General features: G+C 39.6%; 1 pseudogene; it reads right to left on the reverse strand.

The window, feature by feature from the left end:
- Positions 1-1476: 1476 nt before the first annotated feature.
- On the reverse strand, positions 1477-7943 carry LOC114620367 (annotated as a pseudogene).
- Positions 7944-13501: the final 5558 nt, after the last annotated feature.

Below are 13501 nucleotides of genomic sequence, written 5' to 3' on the forward strand. Positions count from 1 at the left end.
GCAGAGGCCATCAAGGCCCTTGTGAAGCCTCAGGCCATCAAGCCCAAGATGCCAAAGGGCCCCAGCCGCAAACTCAGCCGCCTGGCTTTCATCGCTCATCCCAAGCTTGGGAAGCGGATTCAAAGCTACATGGCCAAGGGTCGTAGGCTCTGCCAACCAAAGCCCAAGGTTCAAACCAAGGCAGAGGCCAAAGCTCCAGCTAAGGCCCAGGCTGCAGCTCCAGCCCAGGCTCCCAAAGGTGCCCAGGCCCCTGTGAAGGCCCCATAGAAAAGGCTCCTGCCAATGTGAAGACAGATGGACTGCCGTGACACACCTACCCATACACTATTTGCAGATGACCAGTGTCCTATGCTGTTTTTACAAATAAACTCGAGGCAAGATCTGTTTAAAAAAAAAAAGATTTCATGATGTTGTGTTAATTGTATTTCAGGACCGTTAAGTGTCCTAAACAAAAATCGATCATATTCTTTCTTCTGTTTGCAATTCTTTTAGTCTCAACAGAAGTCACCTACTTTGTGGGTTGCCTTTTGCTTTGATTGTAGAAGAATGGGTCTGGGATTATGCTATTTCCATGACTGTAATTCACGTCATCATCACATCAGCTGGTAAGAAAGTCAGAGTAGTGAAAAGAAGGAAAGTGTATTACATTTAACGTACCCAAAACATTTGTAAGGGTCGAGCTTGCAATGCATTCAGAGAAAGGTTTTGGCAGATTCTTCCAGCCCAGGGCTGAACTGACATGCAAATGTTACTTTTCTACTCACATTGGCCATCAGCTTACATAGACTTTGCCTCCTTAACAAGTATTTCCCTTCCAAAATCTTTCCATGAGACTAAAGGTAGAAGATCTAAGAAAACCTAGTGTATTTACAAGACAATGGTTATTTTTAATAGTTTCTGTTATAAGCCTGCAAGATGGCTCAGCAGGTAAACTTGCTGGCCACCAAGTCTGACGACCTGAGTTCAATTCCTGGGACTCACATGGTTGAAAGGAGAAAATCAACTCCCACAAGTCATCTTTGAATTTCCAAATGTATGCTGTGTTGTGTGTATAGGTGTATTTAAAATGTGCATGTTTATAAGTGTATACGTGCTTGAACAAACATATACACACTCAGGTACAGAAACAGAGAGAGAGACTGAGAGAGAGAGAGAGAGGGAGAGAGAGAGAGATTGAGAGAGGTTGAGAGAGAGAGAGAGAGAGAGAGATTGAGAGAGAGAGAGAGAGAGAGAGAGAGAGAGAGAGAGAGAGAATAAATAAAAACAATACCATTTCTTTTTTGGAGGGGGCTGGATAACAGAAGTATTAAAATGTTAAGTCTTGTTAATTTTAAAGCACAAACATTTACATTAAGATTGGACAGATTCTCTGAGAGTCACAGCTTAACTAAGACAACAAAATAATACACTGGTATTAAATTAAGTATAAAACAATTATTTATAGTGCATATCCTGGGCAAGACTCTGAGATCATCCTCAGTAAAGATCAATAAACAGACAAGTCACTTGCTTTAGTTTTCTTGATCCTATTAATTGCTCCAAGACTTCTCGTGAATGATCTGTTATCAGGGAGCAGCTATGGAAAAGACGTACACATATCTGAGGACAGGCAGTCAGGGCAGCTTCTACGCCTTATCAGTTAGATTTACACAGTATTCCATATTAACCTCCACTAACTGTTTGACACATGGTTCACTAACAAGTGCAACCACACCACTGTCAGATACCTGAGTAGTTGAAAAGTCAACACACTGCAGAAATGGGCAGTTTTTTCCTAGTACATGTAAGGACACATCAGTAATACTTAAGTAGCCACTCAAATCAATGATCTTTAGCAACTGACGGTTGAGTGCAAGAGCCAGGACTCCTTCATCAGTGATGCTGCAACGTCCTTTCAAAGAAATGTCATGAAGGTCTGAACAGGATGAAGCCACAGCTTTTATTCCTTCTGAAGTTATGGTATTTCTATGTTCTTTGTAGGATTTTAGATTTAGCGCCTTCAGTTTTCTGCACTTCCACAGGTGCTGGAGAGCCACATCTGAGATATCACAGCCCCTCAGATCTTGTCTTTGGACCTCAGGATGTAACATCTCATTCATATTGGAATCTGTTATCTGACCCCCCCCCATGCTCATTATTTTCATCAGTCTATCATCTTTAATGTTGGGAGGCAATATTTGATATCTGATATATATCTGGAAATATTGATTACTAGGCACTGAAGACATCTCTCGCTCTCCTGCCATTCCTTCACACATTATTGCTCTTTGGCAGAAATCTTCCACTTTGGTCATTTCTAGTTCCAGGAGTTGATGACTATTTGCAATGAAGGCATCACAGAAGCTCTCTTAAACCTGGACCGCAGTTGCGGCCAACAATATCCTTTCTAAAATGTCTCAGAGAGTAGCCATAAATAAGCCACCCTTCTCACACAGATTTCCTTTACTGCAAGTGGGAAGACCTGGTGAACCTCCAATGAAATCCTGAGAAACTGTCAGAATAGCAGTTAGAACATGACAGGTACTTGGTGCATGATAGTTCCATCCATCCATTGGTCAGTCTGCTCAAAACGTATTCTTCTCTAGTCCTTTCTCCTTTTGTATCCTCCATTATTCTTCTGAAATGCATGTCAGGCAAAGTGGGGATCCTCTCCAAGCATGTTAGAGCTCAGTGTTAACTGTTGTTTATCACCAAATCAAACCAGTCTTGTATTCTTAGTGCCCTGATATATGGATAGGATGGGCTGCATCCAGCTCAACAACACACATTGCCAAATGGATTGCTAATTGACAACCTCACTACCATTAGTAAGTCCTAGCCAATCAATCTTCTGGCCTTAGTCTCATCAGACACAAGCTCTTTAGTTCCCATCCATTTCTCAGAGAACCACTGGATACCCCTCTATCTCACGATACCACCTCAGATTCTCTCTTTTACCTTGTGGATCTGAGGATTTTTTTTTTATATAGAAAAGTTACACGATACTTGGTTTTAAAAAGAGGAAACATTTGGGGGCATCATATGGTCTAATCCTTAAGTTTAAGATTGGCTATAAAGTCTAAAACCAAAACAATTGCTTTGGAATTGTTTAACACATGTCATATAGAAACTGTTTAACCAATGCTTGGTGGGAGCGTCTCATTCAAACCCAGAAGTATGGTGGTGCACATCTCTAATGGAAGCTCCCAGGAAGCAAAGGCTGGGTGATCATGTGTTCCAGGTCAGCCTGGGCTACATAGCAATACTCTCAAAATAAAGAAAACCCAAGAGAGATGAGTTCAGGGAAAAGTCATTCAGAATACATAGGATGCAAGGCTCTGAGAGTATAGGACAGTCTCACAATCACTGTCACTGTTCATCCCTCCAGATCATCTCTGGGACATCTTGGGACAACTGCAAGTATTCAGCTTAATAAATAAATGACCATATATAGCACTGCTTCTCAACCTTCCTAATGCTGCAACCCCTTAAAACAGCAGTTCCTCATGTTGTGTGACCCCCTAGAATAAAATTATTTCATTGCTACTTCATAACTGTAATTCATTTATTACAGTAGGAACAGTAATAAATCATAATATAAATATCTATGTTTCTGATGATCTTAGGGGACCCTTATGAAAGGGTCATTTGACCTTTCGACTGTAACCCACAGGTTCAAACTGCTGCTCTACAGCATAAGAAATTTGGGCTACCAGGTGTTACAAATGTGAACAGTAATGCTTTTTGTTATGTGGATATGGCTTGGCCAAGCATATGTATTTCTTGGTAAGTTAATAAAGTTGCATGCTTTTGTAAATGAACTTTGGCATTTTTTTTCTTTTGCAGTTACATTGGAGTTACCCTTGATGCTGCATTGGAGGGCTGCTTTAGGTACAAGGATGGCTCATATTTAGACCCTCTAATGCAGAAAAGCAATGTTAAGTAGAATAAATGTTGGAAATAGACTTCGTCTCAGGCATAAACTTTGTTAAATTATTCTCTTTTTAAGATAATGATTATGATGATGTTTAGATAATAAAAGCCATACAGATTTTTTAAAAGGTAGACTACACTGTCTTTTCTGACAAATACATACTTCCAGAACAGCCCACATACAATCTACACCAGACAGGCTGCAATTTTAGCATGTGCTTGTGTCTATAAATAGATCAGTAAACACACACACACACCTATACTCTGCTTTTCCTTTTGATATAGTTTGAATCTATGAAATAATACCATAAGTATTACTGTTACATAAGAAATACCATGAACAATGCGTAAGTCATATAAGGAGGTGGAAAAGAAGATGAACCGGTGTAGAACAGAACTCATTCCTAACAATTCTGATGGCCTAAGTGCAGCACAAGTTGTCCAGGTAGGAACAAGGCAGTATGGATATTGCTGGCTCACAGAGGTTCAAATCTAGAACAGCCCAAGTGCTTTTAATTTTATGCAACACCTAACTTAAAACCAAAGCCACCCACAGATAGCTCCTCCTTAGTTCTAAACAAACGAGTCTAAAACTATGTGTGTCTTAGAGTTGGATCCCATAAAAAGCTTAAGTAGCAAAATCACAATAAACAGCAACCATGCAGGAAATGGGACAGTTGGTGTCCATTTTCTTTCCTAATTATGTTATGTAATGATCAGAAAGTCAGGAAAGAGGCAGAGTCGCAGCCCCACCATTTGTTTATTCTAATAAACAACCATATAAAGAAAAGCTAGGCATCTCTAAACAGATTTCAGTGTTTGTCAAGTATGGAAACTATTTGCTTATAAATCTGTTTTATTTGGCTTCTGAACACAAAGATTATGTAATTTTTAAGAAATATTATTCTGCTTGACTTGGCAATAATCTTGTCTAATATTTTCCATCTGTTTTGCAAACAGCAGACAAACCCAAACATTCTGGTATTGCTATTCGGTTTTTAATGGCCCACACAGAATTAAAATACTTAGGTTTATTGATTACTTAATATGAACCAGGGCCCTTGTATATGTCCCACTAACCTTTACTACAATTTTGTGGAGTGTTATAGTTTACATTTTCAAACGTGGAAAGCAAAGCGCATGAAGTCAAATGAGTGGAGTTTCTCTCCACTACAGTAAATTATGTAAGTAACACTTTCTTGTGTGTGAGCTGTAGATAACCACCAATGGCACCTTTGCATAGATACCCAGGAGCTCTCCTGCAGAGAACTCTCTGATGCACAGGAGAGAGAACAGAATGTACAACACTGTATGGAAACAGCCGCCCCCAGGCATTGGAAAGCACTCAAAGAAGCTCAAGCGAAGCTAGGCTGATTTACTGGAAGCCAAGGCTCTGAAAGGGCTTCCATGTCTCTTTCTGATTGTAGAACTGGTTCTCATTGTCTAGCCAACAACAGAAATGTCTAAGATAGGGCCTGGGAAATGATATGTAAAAGCCAAAGTATTTGTTTCTAGACTCAATTGAAAAGAATAGCAAATTTCTGCTTCCATTTTTTTTGACAAGAAAGCTACAGGATGGCTTTTTACTTTCAAGTATTTGAAACAACTTTTAAGGGCTATTTATAGCATATTCAGGATACAAGCCCAGCATAATACCTGACCCAAAATAGTGTCAATATTTATTTGTTGTGTAAGTATGGACAGAATTGATGATGACAAAAAGTACCAGAGATTTCCCTTCAATGTGATAAGAGCATTTATGTTTCAAATAGGGAACATCAGTCACCTGATTATAAGGGAGGCTGTTGAATCTTCACCCCGAGATGGTTAAAAATAATGGGTAATTATTTTGGTAGACTATTATAAATATTAAATGTTTAATGTGATTATACTACATGGTATTTGACTTTCATATCATATATTTATATAAATAGATACTAGCGTATAAAATGGGAGAATAAAGATAATTTGATGTGTGCCAGTGGACTGCACACAACAGTTATCATCAGTTGTCATCAACAGTTATCATCCCAAGATTATACAGCATCAAGCCCTGGACATCTAATTGTGACATGCTCCTCTCTCTTCAAAAGTGTCCTTCTGACTTCCACATCAGCACGGGAGGCAATCTGACTGTTTCGGCCATTTTTTCTGCTCACACATGAAGCTGAATACATTGATCATATCTGTAACAAGAAAGCTAACCAAGACGCTGTCGACATGGCTCAGTGGTTAAGGGCACTGGCTGCTCTTGCAGAGGACCTTAGTCCAGTTCCCAGAATCCACATGGTACCTCACAATCATCCTTGACTTCAGTTCCATATGATCTAACACCTTCCTCTGGTCTCTGTGGGCCTTGTAAGCATGGAACAAAAAGACATGTATGTGGGCAAAACACGAGCATATATAAAAAAAAAGAATACATCTTTAAAAAGTAAGAAAGTGAATAAACCTTTTCTTTCACTTCTGTGGCCAACAATACCCATTATCTCTAGAGCCAATATTCTCCTTATTCAGCGCCTACTGTCATGTTTATAAGTCTGAGATCTTTTCAGGGGGCAGGGTTCAAGACAGGGTTTCTCTGTGTAGCCCTGGCTGACCTGGAACTCACTTTGTACACTAGGCTCAAACTCAGGGAGATCCACCTGCCTCTGCTTCCTGAGTGCTGGGATTGAAGGCCTGCACCACCACTGCCTGGCAAGTCTTCCTATTTTTTTTTCAATATTGTTTAGTACATTTAGATAATACACAGAGAAAGTATGGAGAAAGTATGGAGGTTTCATCTGGCATAAACCTTATGTAAATTTTAATAAACTTCAAAGAAAGTTGCTAGAATAAAAAAACGGGGTGGAAATGGCTGTACATGGAGGTTAGGGATATGGAACAATCGTGGGTGCCCACCCAGTCTTTGCAAGGCCTGTGCTTTATCCCCTAAACAGGAAAATAATGCTGTGGAAACTGTTTTCCTTTGTGCTGCATCTACAACACACAAAGTCTACAGCACCCTGACCATCACAGGCACACATAGAATGCTAACTCAATGCCTGAGGAAGTTGCATGTTGGACATAATAGACTGGCTAAAGGAACTCAGTGTGACTAGCTGGGGCTGTTTTAATGAGTACGGAGGGTTGTACAGCCTACAGTCACAGTAGGACACCCAACATGATCTTCTTTGTTTTTCTTTGAGTAAAAATGTAGGTAGTAGACTGAAATGGCTCAATATCTTGGAAAGGTTGTCCCAGAGTCTCTCACTGGACATGTGTTTATGTGAGAGCAATCCAGCAATCCTCTGGGTATCTACATAAAGGAGTCTTACCTGTCATAGGCACTATGCTGCTCCTGGCATAGAAGGAGCAGCAGATTTATGAGAACTTTGTAATTGAATCAATGGTGGTTGGATCTATATTTTAAAGCAAACAAATGAAACAAGAACTAAAACTGTTTGATCAAATAGCACAGATAGGTTGACTCCTGGCTTTGAAAACTCCTCCTATACTTAAAGTGAATGGGGATTATTTCCCTCTATAATACACAAAAATCATTTGTAAATGCATGTATGTGCCCTTAAACATGCATGCATGTGGGAACCTGTGTTATGTAGTAGCAATAATATCATAAGACAAAAACAACATCCAGGTCGGGTAAGACACGTCTGAGATGTTAGCACCCAGAGCCAGATGGATAAGACTTGCTGAGTCTATCCTGGGCTACATAGCAAGACCCTATTTAAAAGAAGAAAACAGTAACAACACAAGCTCATGACAGGCAGAAAAGCTGAACAAATCAAGAACTCTGGGCTCTGACATCACTGCCTCTGAACTGCAGAGTTTTAAGGGATCCTTACTATTGAGTTGTGCTATTCCCTGAAGGAGGTTCTAAATTTCAATGATATACCAGCCCCAGAATACATGCTACTCTCTCTTCACTAATTCTGTAAATGACTTCATTGCAAATGCTATGTCAGTTTCAGGGACATTATTTTAGTGATGGCAATTGTTCTTATTCATAATCTTACCGATGAATTATTCATTATTGGCAGTTAACCAGAGCTTCCCTTTTTATTTACTTGCAGTTTCCAGCTTAATTTCAATGGTATGTGGAGGCCAGATTTTAGCATACTGTTTGTTCAAAGGCAACTTTATCTATCCGGATCTGGATAATTTTTTACGGTACGACTGGATTCATTTACCTTGGAGTTGTTATGCTATAAATATTGTGTCAGAGCTGTATCCCAGGATGAATCACTCAGCATACCTTCTAACTATAAAAAGCACAGGAGTTAATGGAGAGCCGAATGAGCCTAGTAAAGAATTCATGAGCAGACTTTTACAAAACTTCTAAAATGTGTTGTTTCTGGAAATGTGTTTCACAGAATATTAGTTCTGAAGAATAATTTTATTGTTCAAGGAAAAATGTTTAATATTTAAGAATATCTGTAGAGTCCTGGGGCGGAAGAAGTGGTTCAGTAGCTAGGAGGTATTTTCTGTTCTTGAAGAGTACCCATATTCAGTTCCTGGCACTCATGTCAAGAGATAACAACTGTCTATAACTCTAATTCCAGGGAAGCTGGTATGCTCTTCCTGCCTCTACAGGAATCTACAAACATGTGGTACACAATACATACTCAGGTACACACACATGTATACGCAAAATAATTAAACTCTTTTGGAAAAAGCATTGTTTGACTCTAGGACTTTAGTAGAACATTTTTTAGTTATTTTAGCACTTTATAGACTTGTACAGTATTATGAACGAGTCAACATTTCCCCACAGATGTTGATATGCTATGCTAATTTCATAGATTCCAAATAACTTTCCCCAAACTCTGTTGTATTTTGTTCTATTACTGGCTGAGAAAATTTAAAGTGTGATATTCTCTGTGCACTGTTTCTCTAGCATATTTAGGTGGAAAGCAATTACAGAAGAGGGTAGATTTGAAATCACTGCAGATCTCCTCACCAAAATTAGATTCCATTACTGCAGCACAATATTTATTCTGGGCTAGAATGCTTCTTATGAAATTATTGCTTTTTTTAAAAAAAACAAGACATCAGTTTCTATTTCTGTCACCAACATAGAACTTCTACAAATTAACATACATTTGATTCACTTGGGCATCCTGTTACACTGCAGATTCTTGCTCTGAGGGTATGGGCTGGAACCAAAGATTGTGGATCTGTAAAAATGCTCATAAAATGTCATTGTCATGGGTCATGGGCCACATTTTGCGTGGGATGGGTCTCGGTGGTTTGGGGTCTGTGTTCAGCTGTGCACAGTTCTGTATCATCAGCTCTACAGGTCGTTCATCACTGTCCTTCAGTGGAGTCTTATTGAACGGAATTTAAACTGAGAGGAGTTAACGTATTTAGCTGTCTTTAACATTTATCACTTTTAATAGAGTTAAAGAATCTCTTGATGTAAAAGAAGTACATTCTGTGATTACAACTGAAACATGAGTAAAGAAAGGGAGACAGAAAAGGAATGCCACTTACCCATCCCCCCACAAATAAACTTGTATTGGGGAGGAAATTAAAAAACTAAACCTTTTTTTTTTAAATTGTGCCTGTCTTTTTTTTTAACCTGGAAAATTCATTTTTATAAAAACATTCTTTTAGTCACTAAGAAATGCTGCTCTAACTTTCTATATTTCAGATGGTCTTCTGAAGCCTGTGTCATATTGGTCATGTTACTGGCTTATAAAGTTAAACTTCACCTGCATCTGTGAACATGTCAATATTATTTCCTCTTTTCCTTCTTTCTTAGATATTTGTATTTCCATAAACTTTGACTTCCATTCCTTTTTCTGTTCTTCCTGCTAATTTCTTCTACCATGGTCATGGAGATAGCAAAACTTTTTGATGAGGAGCTGGCAAGATGGTTAAGAGTACTGACTCCTTTTCTAGAGAACATGGGTTCAATTCCCAGCACCATCGGGGCAGCTCACAACGCTTGTTTAATTCCAGGCCCTTCTCTGACCTCTGCCAGCACCAGGCACATAAGTGTTACATAGACCAGCACACAAAACACCCATACACATAGTAATTCTTCACCAAAGGCATGTGGAAATGAAGCCCTTTAAATGACTTTTGAGGCTGGAGATATGGGTCAGCATTAAAGCACCCTTGTGGCTCTTGCAGAGGACCTAACTTTGGTTCCCAACATCCACATGGTGACCTACAACCTCTGTGATGCCAATAGCAGGGGTTCTGGGGACTTCATCTGACCTCCCTAGGTATTGCATGGTTAAGATGTAGATATGTGTATATGTACATATGTGTGTGTGTGTGTGTGTGTGTGTGTATACACATACACATAGAGAAAGGGGCAGGCAGAACATTCATGCACATAAAATAAAATAAATAAATCTAAAAACAAATTAAAACCTGAAATGAAGTTTTGTTTTTTGTAATCCTTAATGAACACAGCACACTGTAGCAGTGAAAGCGCCACAATGATCCTATTTGTCTCCTAATTAAAACTCTATTGGCAGCACACAGGAAAATGACTTGTCACAGGTATAACAAAAGTAAATTATGCTACAGGAGAAATGGAGAGAGACTCAACCACACCTGAAGACATGGAGAGAGGAATATGCACCTCCAAAATCCACACTCACATAGGAAAGTTATAGAAACAGTGAAAGCACCTAAATAAATTTGTTAATTAAGAAAGATTTGGTTGATTGAGTACTTTTTAATGAGAATTAAGTTCCACTAGTAAATCAGAGCAGCAATCTCTCCAGACTGCGATCTTAATATCTTCTCACTCTGCAGTGCAGCTTAATTGCAATCTTTATTTCTAGGATTAGGGTGCTGCCTACTCAGGTAATCACCACTGTGTTCCTCTTGCTGATTCCAAGAATAATGGGTTTCTCTTTTGCTTCACTAACATGATTTCATGACAACTCTTGATGCACAAAAATAAAAAATAAGCCAGAATCTATGTTTTAGCACAAATACAAAAAGTATACTTCAAACTTATCAACAAAGAATATGCTTGTTTTATACTATATATACAATCTGGGGGGGGCAAAAATCATGCTATATTTCATTACTTCCCCAGTATCTTACTGTTATAACTGAGCAGAATTCTTCCTGGTATTTTGATGCATATTTTTCAATGTTTTTTTTTTTTTTTCCGAGACAGGGTTTCTCTGTGTAGCCCTGGCTGTCCTGGAACTCACTCTGTAGATCAGGCTGGCCTCGAAGTGAGAAATCCACCTGGCTCTGCCTCCCAAGTACTAGGATTAAAGGCGTGCGCCACCTCCACCTGGCGAAAGATACTGTCCTTGTGTATAAGTTTTTCAGAAATATGCTTCAAGATGATACTATTGTATTATTTTCTAATGTGAACCCACAATATGGACCTTTAATTACATTTTACACAACAGAATTAGTATTTTCAAAAAGTTTGCTGTTAATAACAAAATATATAGGAAGACCATTTGGTCCTTCCCAGTCTGACCTGGAACCCTGACTCAAGCTTTATGGGCTCTGTTCACCTCAGTGGCTGAACTGGGGTGTTCTCATCTCATGCTGTTCAGAATCACTGCAGCTGTAGAGACTGTCCCATAAGAGTGACAGTAGGCATGCTTTGAGGTAGTTTTACTTTTGTCAAATATCCCAAGGTAAAACAGATGAACTTCCTGAAGTCATTGCTCTATAACTTTAGAACCTGAGTAGCTGGGAAAATAAAAGCACAACAAAGGCATCCGTGGGTAATAGCATAGTAAACAATGGTCAGTGATGGAGAGAGATGGCCAAACGCACACACAGAGGACATGGTAAACAACAGTCAGTGATAGAGATAGGCAGCCAAGCACACACACAGAGGACATGGCTCTCCTCCAGGAAACTCCTACTGTCAGCAAAAAAAGCCTCAGAAAAGATGCTGAGACTCTGAGAATGGTGTCCACTTTTAACAGAGGACAATAAACTTGTAATTTCTCCTATTTATTATTTCTTACTTATTCACCTGATGTTTCTTATGTATTTTTATTCTATGTGATGGTTCCTAGTTATTCAATATCAAGAAACTCAAAAATGTCATTAAAGTCAGAGTTAGGTGCTATGTGTCTCCACCCCCCTGTGGGGCATCATGGCTCCATCCATTAACATACAATGTTGTGTCAACTTCTGTGTTGAATCAGTGACTGAAAGCTGATTTTTTCTTTTTCCCTTTCATATGTATTTGTGTGTATGTTTAAACAAATATGAGGTCGATCAGTTGCCCTCTTTAACAGATATTAAAAAGGAGGTCAACCAGCAGACCTTTTGGATCTTACATATGAAGAAGTATTGGCCCTGAAATTCAAAATAGAAAATAATGATCAGTTATTAGTGATTTTAGTCTTGAAAAGCATTTTTGTAATCCTAACAATCTCTGCCCTTTTCCTTAACGTTTATCACTTCTTCGTTATTCACTGATCAACTGACACTGTGTTCAGAGCCTCAAAGGACTCTCTAGTACAAGAGAGGGTTATCAGGGTCAAGGAACCGTGCATGGGAATAAAAGGTAGTGCTGCTCTCCTGCATAAGCAATGCTGTCCCAGACTTAGCCCACAGCCTTGTGATTTCAATAGGTTGTAATCTGGAGACACTTTTTGTGCTTAGTACTTCCCCCAGCAGCACCCCTCCCCCAGGAATTCTTTTCAGAAACTTCTATTCAAGTGAGGCTGGGTGTGATGGTTAGTTTTAACTGTCACCTTGACACAACCCAGGATTAAATGGGAAGAGAGCTTCACTGAGGGATTGTCTACATCAGAAGGGGATTGTCTGGAGTGCCTTAACAGATGTGGGAAGGTCCACCCCAAATGCGGGTGATGCCATCTGTGCCCAGAATAAAGGAACAGGAGAAGGAATCCTTTTTGATTTTGTTTGTTTGCTTGCTTGGACTTCACTCTCACTGAGGAGTTCCTGTAGTTGCTGATTTTGTCACTGATGTTAGAACCAGCTCTTCTGGCTTCCCACTCCAACTGAAGACCAGCAGCTCTCCAGGGACCCTCCAGGCCCTTGCCTGGTGTCTGTCTTCTGACACATTATTAGCCTCATGGACCAAGTGGCTACCAGATTCTCAGAATGTCCACCATGAAACAGCCATTGTTGAGCCACTTTGACAATATTGGGTAATCCAATTTAATAAATATCCTTTTAATATAGATACATTCTCTTAATTCTGTTGCTCTAGAGAGCCCTGACTAACACTCAGATTTGTGACTTAAGCATGCAAAAGAATTTTAGGACAAGTCAGTATGAGGCAGAGCTGGAAGACTTAAGCAGAGATGTAAGCACGGAAGTTTACAAAAAGAGAGGTCACACCCAATAGGGTAAATTGTACCCTAAGTCCTGAGCTATATTTCCTACATCACAACACCACAACTTTGCTTGCTTTCTTAGAATCCTAAAGGTACCAAGGACCCCAGGTAAGTCTCTCCCCCCACCCCCAAGTCCCTGCCCACCAATTCCCCTGAAAGCACACTCAACAGTGATAAGCTGTACCTGGGGAAGCTAGCAAGTACCAGGGACCTGGTAATCCCCACTTTCCTCCCAAACCCCTGCCCTCTACTTCCTTTAAATGTATCCTCAGCTG

This window comes from Grammomys surdaster, unplaced genomic scaffold, assembly GCF_004785775.1.
Source record: "Grammomys surdaster isolate TR1022 unplaced genomic scaffold, NIH_TR_1.0 168, whole genome shotgun sequence".
In the NCBI taxonomy this organism is placed as follows: domain Eukaryota; kingdom Metazoa; phylum Chordata; class Mammalia; order Rodentia; family Muridae; genus Grammomys; species Grammomys surdaster.